Genomic DNA, 13348 nt, shown 5'->3' with positions numbered 1-13348 from the left:
ATTTTGAGGATGTCAAGCAAAGTAATTTGAGGATTTAGGATTTAGGATACTTTTAGGTTCATCAAAAGGCATCCCTTTTCCTAGTTACTTTCAATCACTTTTGTCATTTCATAATATTTCAATATGGATGGACCCACTTTGCACATGTATTTGCAAATCTCCCCCCCCCCCCCCCCCCCCCCCCAAAAAAAAAACCCTACTTATCAAAAATAATTTTAAATAACGCATTTAAAAATAAAAAAAGAGCTGATTGATATGATTAATGGATTCACAAAGAATTAATTAAAGCTGCATATCTAGGTGTCTACTACACCTTGGTCAAAAATAAAACAATGAGGGCCCAATGCAGGAAAGGAAGAATCGTTAAAAAAATTACCGACAATGCTTCTCTGTATAAAAGTTAGAGATGTAGCTAGTGTTTCTGGTGATGGTTGGCTAATTGGCAGAGACCAGAAATATCAAGAGGGCGATGAATGCCGGTAGGTGGCAATCGCAAGTCAATTGTTGCCCAAAAAAAAATCACTATATGGAGAAAATTCACACATATTGATAAAGCCCATTTTAAATAAAGATATCGCGCTGTTCTTTTGGCTTTGGACGAAATGAGTAAGTAAAGACTGGACGCGCGCCCGCGCGCACACACTATGATGCGCATCATCCAGCAACAGATGCGTTTCAAACGCGCAGTGTCAGGTTTAACACATCATCTGTCAATCGCTGCAAATATTCCCTTCTCCTGAGCCACATTTTCACAGACGGTGCCTCTTTTCGTGTGCTTACACTTTCTATTTACATTTTCTGACGAAACATAGAGCTGGCCGGTGCAACAGCGATATTTTGTAAGCAAAACTAAAGAAGGGGAAAACTGCAGCGCCAAACAAACGTCGCTTTAAATGAACCCAGACGCTGTGAGCTGAGATTCACGAAGGCAACGTATTAAGTTAATACGCTGACATTGAACGACAGAATTAGCCAAGATCCCTTACCAACACGAATTAAAACCTTTTTGTTGTTGGATGTTGAGTAAGTGTTCATTCGAGCCTATGGTTCAACTTTGAGGAGGCTCTGCAGTGGACATCGCTCACGAGAAATGAAGGCGTGCAGACTCAAGGAAGGAAGCTGAGAGGTGATGCTGTAACACATTCAACAGCATTCAGCGGAGTCAGCACGTTATGTTCCATCTATGGACTGCGGTGGTGGATGTGGGCAAGATCTGAGCGAGGGGCCAGAATGCGTTGAAGAACGGCGGTATATGGCAGTGGTTTTAAAGGGCACATCTCGATCAGAGAAACCTACCAAGTACTAACTCTACTGGATTTTACCCAAAGGGGGGCTGTCGAAAGCCCATTTGGTTTAGACATTTCCTTCCCGGATGTGGATACTAAGCTTATTTTATGTGTCCAGCAAAACATGTCAACGGTGGTAGATTTATCCCCGTTTTCTTTACAGATTTTGTAGAAGATTTGTTCTCTTCCAGCCCCCCCTCCCCCTTTTTTTGCACCTGCTTTGCTTTGTCAAAGCTCACCGAGCGCTTTAGAGCGCACTGCTCTTACTTGCATCTCCGTTCATCGTGCATGGATTCTACATGAACTGGGGTTTTGTGAGGGCTGCAGTAATGCTCCCATTTACTGATATCGCTTCACAGCTCGCATTTCCTGACAAAAATGGGTAAGGAACCGTAGCCTAATCTAACCGGTCTGTGCAGATCTATTTTAAAACGAACCTTTTTTCTAGTAAGTTGACGCTGAATGGATCATTGAATCTTTTTGAACATTTTCCTATCTATCTATCTATCTAATTATCTATCTAATTATCTATCTATCTATCTATCTATCTATCTATCTATCTATCTATCTATCTATCTATCTATCTATCTATCTATCTATCTATCTATCTATCTATATATCTATCTATCTATCTATCTATCTATCTATCTATCTATCTATCTATCTATCTATCTGTGCTGCAGGCTGTAATGGTTTTGCATTATTTCTGTGGCTGTAACGTGGTAGATTGTGCAATATTGTGCATTTTTATCTGTCTTATGCTTTTCTGTTGCTCTACTTACCATTACTTTTGCTAGAATATGGCGTTGGGTCATTCATATTCTGTTCACATGTGCATTGCTATGCTCTAAAGAGACAAGGGGAAAGAGGCAGTGTATCCATGATGGTCGACACAACTGTCCCTCATTGCTTCTAATAGACCCCAGTGACTTTTGAGGCTTCCTGAATACTGCAAGTAAAGCTTAGTAGTAAACACCTTGCATCATAACCCATTTTATAATTATTTGGTGATTGGAAAAAAAACTCCCTGCAGTGTAGTTCCAGGAAGGCTGGCATCTCGCACTGGTGCTAATCTGCATTTAACATTCAACCCTCACAAGGCTTCAGAACTTCACTAGGTAGAGACTGGGGTTCTGTAATAGTCACTGTAAGCAAGTTTGATTCACTGGGAAAGCTTCTGAGCCATGTATTGGTTTTTGAGAGAGCTTACGCAATTTTTGATGGATGATTCATGGGTTCGTGGGTTGTTGCTTCACCAGAGGTATTGAGGATTGAGGAGCTATCTTTTTTTGGGAAGGTGCTGAAAACCATTGCAGAAAATCACATTATAAGATGACAACCTCTAGCTAGTATCTCAATTACAGTATTTTATAGAAAATGAATTCTCTCAAATTAAAAATAATGTGGGGTCACTTAAAAAATCATTATATTAATTTGTAGTTTGCAAGGATGGAGTGATAATGTTTCCAGTAAAGTGTCACCTGATAAACACATTTCCATTGTGAAAACATTCTTATTCAGTTGGTACTTATCAATGTTAAAAAAAACAAGTATTGGCTAATTTAGTTGTATGAAAATTCTGTCAAATAAGTCTTAGACTATTTTGTAGAGGCTAGCAATAGCAAGCTAGCTTTGAAAGCATGAGATCCCACATGAACGCACACAGAGCAGAGTCTGCAAAGCGTCATGAGAGACGACATTAAATTACCTTATGTCTCAAAGCACATAACATTACAATAAATATGAACTTAAACAAATTACAGAGCTCGGACTTGTACCACCTGACTGCTGCAAATTGATTTCAATGTTGGCAGTGTTGCGATAGAAACGCATAAAATCGAGTCTGAGGATGTGAACAGCTCCGGGTAGAATGTCACAGGTTGCCATCTCTTCAGGTGTGAACACAGCCTAAGCTCATTGTTTTGGTTCAGGAGGAATCATAAAAGGTGGCTGCTGTTTTTTGTTTTGTTTTTTTGCGGCACTCGGTGACTGTCTGTCTACAACTCTCTGCATAGCCTTAAGGAACGCACTGATGACGTGTGATGTCTGCGCGAGCAGGGTGCGCGGAGGTATGCAAATACATAAGTTGACAGGCAGGTATAGGACATCCTATTATTGCATTCGGACCAAATGAAATGATTGGCACTTCCGCAAAATATATAAGTATATTTTTTAACATTTAAACCACTTATATTACTGATTGCTATCAGGAGAGTTTCAACCAGTTTAACAAAAAGTGTCAATGAAAAATATTGCCTATACCTTTAAACAAATGAGCTAATTCATGATGGGGTTTTTATGGGTGCCCTTAATACATATTTTCCTTCAAGCACTTTTGTGCTCTGCCTAAGATCCTATGAAGAAAGAGTAACAAATAATAACAGAAAAGCAATAATATTTGACAAGTTAATGCTTGCAGATATAATAATGATTCTCTACGTTTTAGATAAATATACTAGATGGGCTTTAATTTAGCCTTTTACTGCAAATAATCCATGACAGATGTTCTGACCATTTTCAGTCCACTGTGGACCATAATCATCTTAGCCAGCTTAAATGAAAGCATCAAATAGCTTAATTACAGAAAATGAATTCTCTAAAATTAAATGTGTGATTAAAATCGCATATCCATTGGGGTCACTATTTAAAAATTTAAAAAAAGAAGAAGAAGAAGAAGAGTTGTAAAGAATGGAGTTATACTGTTCCCAGTAAAGTATCACCTGATAATCACAACTTTCTGTGTGAAAACATTTTTCTTTTCTAAAAGATTGTGTCCTGAAATTAATTCCTGGACATTCATTATCCACTCTTGTTTGGTTGATAATATTTCACAAGCAGTTCAATGAAACAAGGTTCAATGTGTGATGCAGACACTGACGTGCTGTCATGAGGATGAGTGTTAACGTATTGAATGTGTCTTCTGATCCAAAAAATTGCCAGATACCATTCAGTTCCCCTAAGGCAAGGAGAAGCCTGTAAACGAGAGAGCATTTAGCCAATATCACACACATTAACCTCAGTAATCTCTGCCATTTAGAGAAAAATGAAGCGGTTCAAATGTTTCTGCTCAACCTGATGTTTCATAAAGACCATCTCTAATGTGGGTTAGGCTGTGAAAATTTTAAAAAGTTTAACAACGGTGACTGAATGGATTGTGTGGACTAACTTCTTCAAAAATGCAACAAAAAAAACTGCATGTGCAAAAAACAAGAAGGATTGAGCTAGCAAATTTTTTGATCTCATGACCACACCGTGGTGTACTGTTCTCGGGTCAGAGGAAGTGATGTTAGACAAGATATAATCCAGCCAACAGTGAGCCCTGCTTCTGCCAAACACACAGCCTCACTGGCTTTCTCTTTAAAAATGGTGTTTTATTAATCATGTGGCGTCCCTTTTACTCTGCCCCAGCAGAATTTAAAGTAACAATAGTGCAATGATGGAATATTAAGTGGGATAAATGTATGACTTCCTCTTTAGCTAAAATGTTTGACCTTTGGACCACTACTGTAGAATCAATAGCGCTTGTTAGATGCATTCATGCTTATGTCAGCCATTGTGAAATGCACAACAACAAACATTTAATTGTTTTTTGGTTATTGATGAAATCTCTCTGTTATGTTTGAAGACAATATCAGCTACTCTATACATCGCTAACGCCAGACTAGCAAAGATAGTCACTCAAAAAAAAAAAAATTTGCAAAAGAATATCTTTTGAATTATACATTTCTGTTGAAATGTTTTAGTATACTGCCAATAAATTAAAGATTCACTGTGCTAAAATATTGGATACAAGAAGACTACAAGGCACAAGCTTGTAAAGCTTTGTTTATCCTGTAACTTTTAACAATCCCCATATCTGATCTAGTGCCCAGTCCACTGAGCTACGAAAACCCCTCTGGTTTTTACGTGTTTTATTCATGCTTTATGTTTATGTTTAATAAGGTCTCCAGTGGCAGATTCTTGCTGATGATAATTCTGGAAATCACCAAAAGCTGTTGCTGGGTCATGTGGCCTCTGTGAATGCCTGTTCACATTACTCTTCTGTGAATTTGTACTGGAGCGAAGATACCGTGGTTTATTACCTGCAGTATGTTGGTTGTCACAGTAGATCTCCCTTAACAATTTCGACTGCAATGAGGTGAATGTGCTCCTGGAATGGCCTAACCTGGTTTCCTTGCTCATTGCCTACCGAGCAATATTGGGGTCATGGGTTCAAATCCCACTTGGAGCCATTGTAAAATTCATCAAGCATATATGTAATGAGCTACCCTGCATAGTGACACAATCTAACAATTAGATCCATCCAAAATGGCTTCATTTAAAGCCCTGTGAAGTTGTGTGAACTGATATATAAGCATGCCCTATTGATATTTTTGGCTCAAACTCATTTTAGAATCTTTATCGTCTCTTTTATTATGTGATAGTGCAATGAATCAGTTGTTGATGTAGATATATCAGTCTGTGATTTATAATTAGTCTGCCTGTGGCAATTGCAAGGAGCAGAACGCCTAATGTGAATTACGTAAGCAAAAGATGTAGGTCTTGGAGAACAGGATGCAGCCCAAATGGCTACAGATAAATGATGGAGTGAACATGCTGCACTGGTTTTAGTTCTGCAGCAGATGTCTAATGCCATAGACGGACAAAAAAAAAACCTTTCTGAGAGACATTTGGCGCACTGGAGAGGAGCCAGGGTGTTCCACAGATGCATAGGCACAGAGAGGTGAACGTTCGTGCATTTTAAATCTATGATAGGTCCTTTGAGCAGCTTATTAAGCAAACCTCTCTTTTCAGTGAAAATGAAAATTGACTCCTATATCCTCAGGCCTCAGTAACTGTAATAAATGTCTGTGCATTTGAAATAGTCAGCCTTTGCGGTTCCGACAGAGCCACCATGGAGATTGTGCTGTCACACAATAGCGACAACCTCTGTGTTTATTGTTAATTCAGAAATCCTATGTCAACACTATATCCTACAGATGAGCCAAATGGCATAACTTGTACTGTTCAGTGAGATTAGTCAGTGGAGACAGAGAGGGAGGTGTTCTCAGCTCAGCTCAGCTCAGCTCAGCTTATAAATATCACTTTGCCTTGATTGCACTGTATGTTTGTCATCACCGCCGTGGAAAGCACAGTACAAATCTGGGTTGCTCATTATATTGGAACCCCTTTTCAAACAGCCACCCTCCCCTCCCCTAGAGGATGTCTTCTCCTACTCTCAGCATATTTCGGATATGGGAGAGGAACTTGAAGGCAGTTGGCTTTTTCAAGCCTCTCAGATCAGTTGGCCTGGATTCACAAACACAAGTGTGTCAAAGAGATCCATGTCTTTGAGGCTGATAAATCACAGACTTCCTAGAATACATACTGTTGTGACAGGGTCCAGGAACGAAGCTGTTCCACAATAAAAACATTTGCCAACTAACAGACTCTCCTAATATGATGGCAGAGGCGGATATAGATTGAAACAGCTTGGCATCTCAGCAGACACATCATTCTAGGGCATACCACTATATATGAGCCAGTGTCTGAACAGAGCGCTCGAGTCGCAAATGCTGTAAATAATAAATAAATTGGCTTTCATTGAATTTTCAATTTATTTTATACAAATCTATCTACCTATCTACCTATCTATCTATCTATCTATCTATCTATCTATCTATCTATCTATCTATCTATCTATCTATCTATCTATCTATCTCTGTCTGTCTGTCTGTCTATCTGTCTGTCTGTCTATCTGTTGTTGTTCTATCTATCTTTATATCATTATCTCATTCCATGTTGTACTGTTGTACTATTGTTTTATGATTTCATTTGCCTGTAAGGCCAATAAAGCTTTAAACTTTTAAAGGCTTTTAAAACTTTTCATAAGTTAAAAAAAAACCCTGTCAAACATTTCTAGTAAAAAATTGAAAGGTCAAAAAAAGAAAGAATTTGCCGCATTTCTATCATGAGATTCTTGACAATACGTTCTGATCTCTAAACGATACGTTTCTTCGGTAACGCTTTAGATTACAGCCCGGAAAGTACTGAGTAATTAAAGCGATTTTACAGTTAAACTTTTGGTAATTATAGTGTACCTGTACATGTAAGTATAAGGGAACAATATGTAAAGTTTGGGGAATAAAGGGGTAACAGCCAGGAGAATAAAAAAATATTTATACTGTAAGTATTATAGAACTATGGGGTACTTATTCTACTATTATGATACAACAATCTTACATTTGAGAGCAATTTAGCAAGAACATACCTTTTTGTAATAATGGTGAACCAATACATACGGTATAGGCTTTTTTATAGGGTACATATCTATGCATTTATACAGTAATCTTTTTAACAAAGTGTACTGAAACCTAAACCTATTGCAACTTTTGTTTAAATATTGGGGAAAGAGACTCTTGTTTCATGTAGTGGTGCTTGTTACCCTCTTGTTTCATGTAGTTACAGGGTAAGTGTGACATTACGGGCCGTAAATTAAAGTGTTGCTTGTTACCCTCTTGTTCCATGTAGGTACTGGGTAAGTACAATAAAAATACATACACAATCCAATATCACTGACTCTTTATTTGAACCTTTATTTGAAAAACAACTTAATTCAAAACAGATTTACAACACTTTTTTTTGTTTAAAACGGCTTTTTTAATCAACAATTCATTTCAAATGCTTAAGTCTTAACAGAAAGAAGCACGTTTTGTCCCCCCTCTTTTCTCTTCCTTGGCTTCTTCCTTTTGTTTCTCTTCTTCTTTTTCCTTCTTTCCACTGATGAATCTGAAGAACAATAAGTCATTGTAAGTAAATTATTATATTTTAAACTTTTTAAACTGTAGACTATCGCTTCAGACCAACTCTGCCGTGCAAAGGCAAAAGACCGTAACTTCGTGTTTGGTCGAAAATTAGTTTTTTATATTTTTGGCACATTCAAGACCCCCTTTATCATGTGGATAAGTATCTTGAGTCAATTCCGTCATTTTTTCGAGAAAATAATGGGTTGTCTTAACAGTAACTTCTAAAAGCCCGTGAGAAACCAAGGCAGAACACCGTAACACCAGTTACCGCTCTTTGGCTTTGTTTTGGAACGCTCATTTTGAGTTACGGTACTCAGCCTTTGTTTAGCCGCGCGTCAATATGAAGTTACGGTGCTGGCGTTCTATCAAATATGCTACCTTTCAGATTGTACGGTGTTCTGCCTTTGTTTTGCTCTCCATTAAAATTGAAATTACGATATAGCTTTGTACAGCTGCCATCAGTCCCTGTAACTTCTGATGTCCTCAGAGCTTTGTCCAGCACAAATGCGGTCAGAACATTTAGTATGGTCTGAACCCGCTCCATCGACAAACGTGCGATAGGCTATCCATCGCGAATGATATATGCAGAGTTGACAGAAAAAAATGTTACACACGCCGTAGCAGGTGAATACAACAAAGAACTAAAGCCCCGCCTCACCCAGATCGGGTACCGGACCTGGTTGAAACAATCATGCATCTAGCTGGCAGAGTGCCAAAACTTCGCCGGCGCCTTCAGCTCCGCCCTGAACACAGTCGGGCCGACGCGGGACTAATATGTCACAGGGAGTGATAATAATGAAGCAACAACGGTATATTGGTGCATACAACATAATGAAGCAAGAATTGCTGGTGCATACAACATCAGACAAGCTGTTACAAGCGGGTTGTACCTACAATCACACTGTCCGGAATAAATCCGCAGACAGCTGAAACCACCGCTACTGAAAAGACGCAGAACACAGAAGGTTGTGCTATAAATGCATTAGTCGTCTAGGTAGTCCAGAGCGCGCTACCCACCGAGTCTCAAGATGGAAAGCACTGCGTTCGTACTTCGTACTTTTCGTGAACGTACGAGGAGCATGACACCTTCGAACACGAATATACTATAAACGAGTCCCCGGGTCGAATGTGCGCGAGGACCTGTTTTATCGTGATCATTTTGAACGCGCGTTTATCAAGTCTTATGCCACTCGGTACCAATTGAAGATCTTACGGCTATGGAGGTATTTTGCCATGTCTCATGTATTAATAATGCCACCAGAATGCAACCAAAGCACAGGGTAGCAATAAGTAGATGTCTATAAGTGTAAATCATACAAAATAAATGCCATGATCACTAGATTTTATACAGGTGTTACTATAATGATTTTGTTAATGGTGATCAGCAACCAAAGATTGATAATGTGGAAGTTACTGCCTTTTGACTTGGCATGACTTCTCACTTTTTGCTGACAATGCAAAGGCAGAGTGTCCAGTAACTTTAAAATAGTGGTCAAAAGTCAAGTTTGAGCTCAAGATTTTTTTATGTAGATAATTTTCATTACTAAAACATCTAATTGCCAGATTTACAGTGTCCTACCTATAATTAATTTGGAGGGACAACTGAAAATCTTTAAAGTCATTTTTCTCAGTTCCACACTCTGAGTTAAGGTCTTTCTCATTATTTTTTAATTTTGTAATATTTTGTAACTATTGATGTAATATTAACCCTTACTAGACAGAACTTACTAAATGTTATTTTAAGGCTATTGTTGTTATCATAGAAATGTTTGTATAGAGTGATAAAAGCCAAAATGGTCAATAAATTAGAAGTTAAGGTATTTTGCCTTTGTATGACCCATTATTGTTTTGCAGATAATGCAAAGGCAGAATACAGTAACTTCCGAATAAGGGTCAAAGGTCAAGTTTGAGCTAATTTTTTTTTTATGTAGATAAATATATTCATTATGACAACTACTTGGCAAATTTTCATTGTCCTACCTATCATACAATTGGCTGGACAACAAAAAAACTTTAAAGTCATTTTTCTCAGTTTCACACTCTGGTGAGTTAAGGTCTTTTGCCTTTGTAGGGCAGAACTGTAATAAGTTGTTTTTCAAATAAAGGTTTCCGAGTCAGCGATATTAGATTGTATGTATTTTTATTGTACTTACCCTGTAACTACGTGGAAGAAGAGGGTAACAAGCACTACTTTAATTTACAGCCCGCAATGTCACTCTTACTCTGTAACTACATGAAACAAGAGGGTAACAAACACCAATTATTTAAACAAAAAATTGCAATCGTTTTAGCTTTACTTGCCTTGAAACATGAAAAAAAGTAAGATTGTTGTATCATAATAGTAGAATAAGTACCCCTTAGTTCTATAATAATTACAGTATAAATGTTTTTTAATTCTCCTGGTTGTTTTCCCTTTATTCCCCAAACTTTACATATTGTTCCCTTATACTTACATGTAAGTACTTTATAGGTACACTATAATTACCGAAAGTTATGTTGTAAATTCATCTTAATTACGCAGTACTTTCCGGGCTGTAATCTAAAGCGTAACCGTTTCTTCTTCACACCAGATTTTAATTTCTCAATTAATTTAATCAAATTGTATGTGTTTTTGGCACATGTGTGTAAAAGAGAAATATAGTTATAGTTATAGTATACTTATAAACGTTCTTTCATCTTGTGAGCCATCACATGCAAAACGATCCATTCAATTATCAAAATCTGTTAGACAGATTTTGTACATCTATATTCCATAAATATAAATGACATTGAATGTTTTTGAAAGTTGCATATTGCTACAGAAATAAAAGTACTGTAAACATACAAATGTGCTATTTATTTTAACTACAGTATTGACTTTTTATCAGTAAACTTTATTTTGATGGTCAATTTTGAACATTCTGTTCAATAAGTAACTTTGCAACTACATGTCAACTAACTCTCATTAGAGTTATAGTAGTTTGTCTGCTTAATATCTGCTAATACTTTATTGTGATGCTCCCCAACAGACATTCTACTGACTGTAAGTAACTTTGCAACTACATGTCAACTTATTCTAACCCTAATCCCACCAGTCTACTAATACTCTACTAACACTCTAATGAGAGTTAGTAGACATGGTGCAACGTTACTTATAGTCAACAGAATGTGTTAAAGGGACCATCAAAATAAAGTGAAACCTACATTTTTACTAATTTATTAATATATAATACAAGCAGTCAAGCAAAAAAAAATGTGTTTGAGAAAACTGCAATATAGAATGCAGCTAATATGTAGTCATAGGCTTCAAATTTAACTGCATCTAATCAAATTTTAGAGGCAGATCTGTTTTAAAATTGCTCTTAATTTTTTTGTGAAGTTTAAATGCATTTGGGGAAGCCAGGTGTTTTTTTTTCTCTGTTTTATCAATCGCTTTTTGAGAGCTTGATAAGTTATGGTATTACATATGGAAACTTAACTGTTCAATCGAAATCGAAGCTTGCACGAGTAGTATAGCCTGGTTAAAACCAGACCATTCTCAGTTGTAACTGAGTTATGGTCTGGCAAAGCTTCATAGACAAATAATTTCCAAAGGGGCGTCACCAACGGACGTAGCTCAAATGCCTCTGGGCGCAATTGGATAGACGTAAAACCAATCAGAGCGATGAAGGAGAAGACGTACGCAGAGCGACGTTCGTCTGTTATAGAACAACTTGAATAAACGAGCAGACACTGATTAGCTACTTGCTCTACGTTTATTTAAAATTAACCTTAACAAAAAAAACTTTGCAAAGAACTTTGCAATTTAGACGCGCAAACTGGGTGCCGGTGCGGTGAGACGTACATGCTCGGGCAGATTCGGCTTGAAGTCGTTAATCCTCGGACGCGGCGCCGTGCCGTGTGCTTGCGCTGTTACAAAAAAAGCCGTGCACACAGCCAAGCGAAATGGGGTCTTGCCGGTCTTGCGCACCAAACACGTCATTTTTGCACCACTCGTGCGGACGCGTTGAGTATAAACAAGGCTTTACTCCATGTCAGCGCGCGCTCTGATCGGTAAAGGGGCAGAGATTTACAGATTTCTCTTCTTGGGAGGGGGGGTGCACAGACCTTTCCCGAATCATCTCCAGCAGTAGCAGCCTCCGAAGCACCACTAACTCCACCTCCGTTTCCCTCGTAAGCTGATATTAGTATTTAAACATTCTCTATGATACATTTTTTTGGTGAAAATTTTTTTTTTTATAACATGGTTTTGGCGGTTATAGAGTTCTAATGACGGTGTTCAACTATAACCGTCACACCAGTTCCACGGCGGCATCCATCTTTTACTAAATGTACAAAATCTGCTTCACCGTGGCTGTGCTGTCGTCATCGTGTAAAGCCCGCCCCAACGTTTCTGATTGGTGCCGCGATTTTGACGGATTAGAAATGGGCTTGAATGGGCTCTTTGCCAGACTAACTTGCAGAGCAAATCTAAATTTGCCGGAAGTTGTCTGGGTTTCCCCAGGCTACGAGTAGTACATACTGCCCTAAAAATTATAGGGTAGGAAGAGAAGCGACCCATACAGGAGTTGTAGAAGTTGTACTAGGTGTCTATTTTAAAACAAGCTGAAAAAAACTGCTACTGACAACACACATCTTACATGAGAATTTTAACATTACCCTCTGGGAGACGATTTAAGATTTTGATGTGTAAATCAAATCATTATAAAAATTCTTAAATTATTGAATAGAGAATTCCAAAACTGAGATTTTTAGATTGGTATATAGTAGGCTTTTATATCTATTATATTATATTCCACACAAAAAAAGTAAGAAAAGTCTTGCATCAGAATTGATTCCATCCCAAGCCACTCGGGTAAGTTTCTGTTGGAGATTCGACCACACACTATCCAAATATTCCAGTTGTTCTATAAAATTGAAAACCAGAATGAATTGAGGTAATGTGCGAGCCTCCTCGGAGAGCCACTCAGGGGCTTGAAACACACTGGATTTATGTGTGCCGGCATGCTAGCAGCTGAGTGCTTCAATTGCCCAGGCTTCATGCAGAGTCAATACTAATGACGGAGGAGACTATACGGCCACATTCAGATTATAGCTTGGAGGCCCTCAGCTGCTCCTATTGTCATCTCAAGCAGGGAAAGTAATGCTTACCACTGTTTACCTCCCCTGTTCTCTTCTACACTGCATTGTCTGTGTTGTGCAGTCATTAAGGTTAATGACTAGGTGGATATATTTGTTTTGAACAGTGAAAAACATAGCTCACGGGAACATGTAGCTGTGCTGAATGAGATTTGGGGC

General features: G+C 38.1%; 1 protein-coding gene across 1 annotated transcript in view; it reads left to right on the top strand.

Moving 5' to 3' along the window:
• Positions 1 to 1348: 1348 nt before the first annotated feature.
• The window catches only part of lrrc4cb (leucine rich repeat containing 4C, genome duplicate b), a 31929-nt gene continuing 19929 nt past the window's right edge, over positions 1349 to 13348 (top strand). The window contains exon 1 of the mRNA XM_056259036.1: positions 1349 to 1668. The gene's annotated coding sequence lies outside the window, so the exon portion shown is untranslated. The remainder of the gene's footprint in view (positions 1669 to 13348) is intronic.

Source organism: Rhinichthys klamathensis, unplaced genomic scaffold, assembly GCF_029890125.1.
Source record: "Rhinichthys klamathensis goyatoka isolate OS25496 unplaced genomic scaffold, OSU_Roscu_1.1 h1tg000161l_1, whole genome shotgun sequence".
Lineage (NCBI taxonomy): Eukaryota > Metazoa > Chordata > Actinopteri > Cypriniformes > Leuciscidae > Rhinichthys > Rhinichthys klamathensis.
Note: the sequence above shows the minus strand (reverse complement) of the source record. Positions and strands in the feature narration are given on the sequence as shown.